The sequence below is a fragment of the Pan paniscus genome, chromosome 1 (genome assembly GCF_029289425.2).
Source record: "Pan paniscus chromosome 1, NHGRI_mPanPan1-v2.0_pri, whole genome shotgun sequence".
NCBI classification, from domain to species: Eukaryota; Metazoa; Chordata; class Mammalia; order Primates; family Hominidae; genus Pan; species Pan paniscus.
This window is the reverse complement of record NC_073249.2, coordinates 134,079,490-134,086,057: the sequence shown is the minus strand read 5'-3', so window position 1 is coordinate 134,086,057 and position 6,568 is coordinate 134,079,490. Positions and strand designations below refer to the sequence as shown.

Genomic DNA, 6,568 nt, shown 5'->3' with positions numbered 1-6,568 from the left:
CTAGCTCTATTCCTTTATGTATCAGACAAGCAAACTGAAGCCCAGCGAAGGTGGGTCATTTGCTCAGAATCATACAGCTAGTCGGTGACAGGACAAAACACAGGTCTTGAGATTCCCAGTTCAATATTTCCACCTCTCTATTGAGCAACACTACTGTCTAAATAATACTAAAAAGAACGTGTTGCTCACGTCTTAAACTCTTTTAATCTAAGTCATTTCATAACTTGACATTCCCGTTCAGTATTTTGCTAGAAATTGCAATATACTTTTATTTTGTGAGATACTATATATTAATATAACAGTTTTTTAAAGAACTATGTATTTTAAGTCCCAGAGTCACCAAAATAAAATGAGATTAGAAATGGTTTTAAAACTATTAAAACACAATAAATTCTGAATCTTTAAACTTGGGGAGATTCTTTAAAAATTACGGCTCAATATATTTAAAAGCAGAGAGGGGTACTGGAATCAAGGTCACAAGACCAGGATTTAAGTGCTATCCCTGCTACTGACTAGCTGCGTGACCTGAACATGTTTCCTCCTTATCTATAAAATCAACAGGGTCGATCAGGGTCGCTGAAATTAGTTTTATCATTTAAAATACAGTTCCAGACAACTCAAGGATAAGATCTTTATGTTATCCTTATTATATTATAACGTGTTCAAGTAATTGAGCAAAAAAAAAAATCCCTCACTATTTTATAACTAACTAAAGACATTAAAACACAGGAAATGGCTGGGCATGGTGGCTCATGTCTGTAATCCCAGCACTTTGGAAGGCTGAGGCGGGAGGATCAGGAGTTCACGACCAGCCTGGGTAACAAAGCGAGACCCTGTCTCTACAAAAAATAGGAAGATAAAAATTAGCCAGGCTGGAACATCTACTCTGGTGGCTGGAACAGCTACTCAGGTGTCTGAGGTGGGATGATCGATCACCTGGGCCCAAGAGTTCAAGGCTGCAATGAGTTATGATCACGCCACTGCATTCCAGCCTGGGCGACAGAGAGAGACTTCATCTCAAAAAGAAAAACAAAAGAACAACAATAAGAACAACAAAAAAACCTCACAGGAAACATCATCTCTACTATAAAAAAGCTGTAGATTTGGCTCTGCATAGAGTCAGCAAGAAAAACAATGTCAGAAAAATGCAGTACAGAGTTGAAGTTATGGAAATCTGGATCACATCTTTCTGCATTCATTTAACTAAATAGGCGGCTTTTGAAAACCTAAGTATAGTTTTTCTGAAGGGAAAACAGAAGAACATAAAAGAAGCTCAGAGAAACTGGGCATGGTGGCTCACGCCTGTAATCCCAACACTTTGGGAGGCCGAGGCAGGCAGATCACCCGAGGTCGGGAGTTTGAGACCAGCCTGACCAACATGGAGAAACCCCAACTCTACCAAAAATACAAAAATTAGCTAGGCATGGTGGTGCATGCCTATAATCCCAGGTACTCAGGAGGCTGAGGCAGGAGAATTGCTTGAACCCGGGACGCTGAAGTTGCGATGGGCCGAGATCACACCACTGCACTCCAGCCTGGGCAACAAGAGCGAAACTCCGTCTCAAAAAAAAAAAAAAAAAAGAAAAGAAAAAGAAGAAAGAAAGAAGCTCAGAGAAGCTGTTTTAGTCCAGTTCTGCCAGACCCTCCATAGCAAGTACCACGCAGCACTATCAGACATCAAGACCCTTTATCTATTGCTTTATTGAGTGCTGTTATACATGGTCCTGGATGATGAAGTTTGATCCTGTTTAATACACAGGTCATTTAGATCTTTGGTGAAAACTGTAAATCAACTGTAAAAACAACTTTTACTTTTGCTTTTCTACTACTTGAGACAACTGTGAATTCACAAAGATATAGATACCCTTACATGCAATTCACTGTTCATTCACTCTATGGAAATCCAAAAAGTATAAACATAGTCCCTGTACCCACTAGCTACCAAGAGTTTACAATTGAATAGGATCATGAGTTTTACTATGTAATAAATTCTTACCAGTTTTATGTCCAATTTAATTGCACTTAAATCCTTTGTCTCTTAACAGATGTAAAACAGAAAAATTAATTTGTAAGGTACTAGAAAAAAGGATTAAGGAATCATAAAGAGCTAATCCAAGGCTGGGCATGGTGGCTCATATCTGTAACCCCAGCACTTTGGGAGGCTGAAGCGGGCAGATTACTTGAGGTCAGGAGTTTGAGACCAGCCTGGCCAACATGGTGAAGCCCTGTCTCTACTAAAAAATATTTTAAAAAATAGCCGGGCATGGTGACTTCTTCCTAGCACATTAACTGGTGACTAACCTATCATAAATACCTTGCAAGTATTACTTCACAGATACTGCATGATATACTTCTATCTAACTTTTGCAGATGTGACTTTCAATTTGTGGGGATCACAACAGAAATCCCCACATGCTTTATTTTTTATAGACTAAATGGTGATCCGGAAAGAAAAAGAGGCTCTGACACATCTTTCAGCCTCCTTTTGGGCTAGGATTGGAATTCATTCTAGTGGTGAATGAACCAACTATTGCCAAAGTTGCTTTTTTGGACAATGCTGCTTTTTAAAAAATCTCAGTACCAGGTCACTTGAATATCTAATTGGAAAAAATACATGTATCTTTAACTGTAATTATACCATATACAAAAATCAATTCCTAACTGACTGCAGATCTAAATGCGAAAGATAGGACAATAACACTTTCAGAGAAAAACAATAGAATATCTTTGTGACCTTAGAATATTTAAAGTATTTGTGTCTTCTTAAACTGGACACAAAACCTCTAATCATAAAAGAAAAAAACAATAAACTTGATTATATTAAGAATTTCTGTTCGGCCAGGTGCGGTAGCTCCTGTAATCCCAGCACTTTGGGAGGCTGAGGCGGGTGGATCACGAGGTCAAGAGATCAAGACCATCCTGGCTAACAGGGTGAAACCCCGTCTTTACTAAAATACAAAAAAATTAGCTGGGCGTGGTGGCGGGTGACAGCGAGACTCCATCTCAAAAATAAATAAATAAATAAATAAATAAATAAATAAATAAATAAAATTTTAAAAAAAGAACTTCTGCTCACCGAAACACAATATTAGAACAAAATGACAACAAAAGTAGAAGATATGGCAATAATATATCTGACAAAGGGTTTATTTACATAGAGATTGCACAGAGAATTCCTGAGTTGATTAAAAATATATATACAGAACACCAATAGAAATATGAACAAAATACCTGAACTTGAGTGACTTCATAAAAGAGGATATCCAAATGGAAAATAAACCTAAAAAGATGCCCAACTTCATTAGTTATCAAGGAGATGCAAATTCAAATTGCAACATGGTGGGCCTGGTGGCTTATGCCTATAATCCCAGCATTTTGGGAGGCAGAGGTGGGCAGATCACTTGAAGTCAGGGGTTCAAAACCTGCCTGGCCAACATGATGAAACCCTGTCTCTAATAAAAATATAAAAATTAGCCAGGTGTGGTGGGCGCCTGTAATCCTGGCTATTCGGGAGGCTGAGGCAGGAAAACCACTTGAACCCAGGAGGCGGAGGTTGCAGTAAGCGAAGATCACGTCATTGCACTCCAGCTTGCGGACAGAGTGAGACTCAATCTCAAAAACAAACCAATGAACCAAAAAGCCACAACGTGGTATCACTCTACACCCATCAGCACATCTAAAACGAATATGTGAAATACCAAGTATTGGGGAGGACGTGGAGCAACTGAAACTCTCATACACTACTTGCTATGGTTTGAATGTTTGTGTTCCCTCCAAAATTCATGTTGCAACTTAATCTCCAGTGCAACAGTATTAAGAGGTAGGGCCTTTAGATGGTGATTAGGTCATGAAGACTTCACCTTGGTGAATGCGATATTAAGTCCTTTAAAAAAATGGTTTCACACAGCAGTTGGCATCTTTTTTTTCTGCTTCTACCATGTACAACATGGCAAGACCACATCTCTAAAAACAAAATAAAATAAATTAAAGATGGGCATTTTAAAAAAAACTGAACATAGAGGGAGATGTTGGGCAAAGGATACAAAATTTCAATTAGACAGAAGGAATAAGTTCAGGAAATCTATCATATAACATTGTGGTTATAACTAATGACAATATACATATACTTGAAAATTGCTAAGAAAGTAGATTTTAAGTGTTATCACCACAAAAAAAAATGTGAGGTAATGCATATGTAAATTATTAATAGTTCAATTTAGCAATTCCACAATGTACACATATTTCAAAACTTCATATTGTACACTATAAATATATGCAATTTACATCAATTTTTTAAAAATAAGTGAAATAATTTTTTAAAAACAGAACATAGGTATATCTATGACCCAGCCATTCCATTCCACAGAAATGCTTATGTATGTTCACCAAAAGACAGGTACTAGAATATCCATAGCTTCAATATCTGTAATAGCTAAAACCTGGAGAGGGCCAGGCACAGTGGCTCATGCTTGTAATCCTAGCACTTTGGAAGGTCAAGGCAGGAGCATCACTTGAGCCCAAGAGTTTGAGACCAGCCTGGGCAACATGGTGAGATCTTGTCCCTACAAAAAAAAAATGAAAGAATTAGCCAGGTGTGGTGACGTGCACCTGCAGTCACAGCTACTTGGGAGGCTGAGGTGGGAGGATCACTTGAGCCCAGTTACAGTGAGCTATGATCATGCCACTGCACTCCAGCCTGGGCTACAGAGTGAGACTGTCTCTAAAAACAAAAATCAGTAGAATGAATAAATAAATTGAGGTATGTTCACACGTGGAATACTAGACAGCAATGAAAATGAAGGATATGTAACTACATGTGACAATAAGGATATTCTCACAAACATAATGCTGAGCAACGGAAGCCAGACCCCAAAGATATGAGTCCACTTATATCAAAAACAAAATCAGGCAAAACTAGACTTCCATTAGAAGACAGGACAAGAAATGATGGGGGCTTCTAGCATGCTGGTAAAATGGTGTTCCTTGAGCATAAATGTACATTTCAATATTCATGTTATACTTTAATGAAAAGTTAAGGACTACTTTTTCTTGCTACTTAATGTTAAGGTTCTGGCCTTTCACATAAAAAGCCAGCACCCCGATCTTGGATAAATACCAAAGTATACTGTAAAGGCTAGTAATGAAACTGGTTTTAAGCTAACTACAGATTAACCTTTACCCCAGGTCACAGCTTCACAGAATTAGGAACCTAATAATAGTCTGGCAGAACAAATTTGTTCTTTTCTGATTTAAAAAATTAAAAAGGCATTAGAAATGAACGATTTTCTTCCCTCCTCCTACTTATTGTTATGAACTATACACAAAGTACATCACATATTATTTCATTTAATCTTCATAATAATTCCATGAAATAATATTTTTTATATTTTTCATAATTTTATAGTTAAAGAGATTTAGGTTAAGCACATTGTCTAAGATCAGTCAGCACATATGTAGTAGAGCCAGGATCTGAATCCTGGTTTGTCTGACTTCCAAACTTTGTTCTTTACTACTTTATACTGCCTCATTGTTATACTGGGGGCTGTGCAGGATGGAGTGATGATCATCTTCTTTAGCTTCTGTTTAGTCACTTTAGAAGGCCAGGTCTGAACAGAAACTCTTTCCACCTCTTTTTATAAAGACCCATAGAGGAGTTGGACTGTTATGGAATGAAAGCTGGACATTAATAACAGACAGCCCATGCCACCAATAGGCCTGTAATAAAAGTGTTTGACTGCTTTTAACAACTGGCTACATGGGAAATTTGGCGGAGTTCTCAGCAGATCGGTCTCAAATGAACCAACAATTTAGGATGAGTGTTTTCCTTAGGCCATAGTGGAAGAACCATGGATACACTATGCAATTTTGTTAAAAATAAGGATTAATGATCAGGTACTTAGCAGGTTTTTTGTTGTTGTTGTTGTTGTTTTGTTTTTTGAGACGGAGTCTCGCTCTGTCGCCCAGGCTGGAGTGCAGTGTCACCATCTCTGCTCACTGCAAGCTCCACGTCCCGGGCTCACGCCATTCTGCCTCAGCCTCCCGGGTAGCTGGGACTACAGGTGCCCGCTGCCACGCCAGGCTAATTTTTTGTATTTTTAGTCAAGAAGGGGTTTCACCGTGTTAGCCAGGATGATCTTGATCTCCTGACCTCATGATCCGCCTGCCTCAGCCTCCCAAAGTGCTGGGATTACAGGTGTGAGCTACCACACCCGGCCATGAGCAGGTGCTTAACTGTGCACAGGTATCTGCATTTCTTTAAATCTTCTTCTAGGGTATATTATTTTTTTCAAAAGTTATCCTGACAAGTATTTATTATTTAATATGGATGCTATTAAAGCTTTAATAAAAGTTTAGGTTGGTAGAAAAATATGACTGACTAGACTACTGATTTTTAAATAGCTTCTGATCTTTAATCAGATATTTCATTAAGTTAGCAGATACTTTCCCAAGTTGCAGATCTAGTACCTAATTAAAACTAAGCACGGCCGGGTGCGGAGGCTCACGCCTGTAAGCCCAGCACTTTCAGAGGCCAAGGCGGGCAGATCACAAGGTCAGGAGTTCAAGACCA

The 6,568-nt window shown here is 38.5% G+C and overlaps 1 protein-coding gene across 1 annotated transcript in view; it reads right to left on the bottom strand.

Moving 5' to 3' along the window:
* The window catches only part of DIPK1A (divergent protein kinase domain 1A), a 124,055-nt gene that overhangs the window by 92,713 nt on the left and 24,774 nt on the right, over positions 1-6,568 (bottom strand). The gene's annotated exons all lie outside the window — the stretch shown is intronic.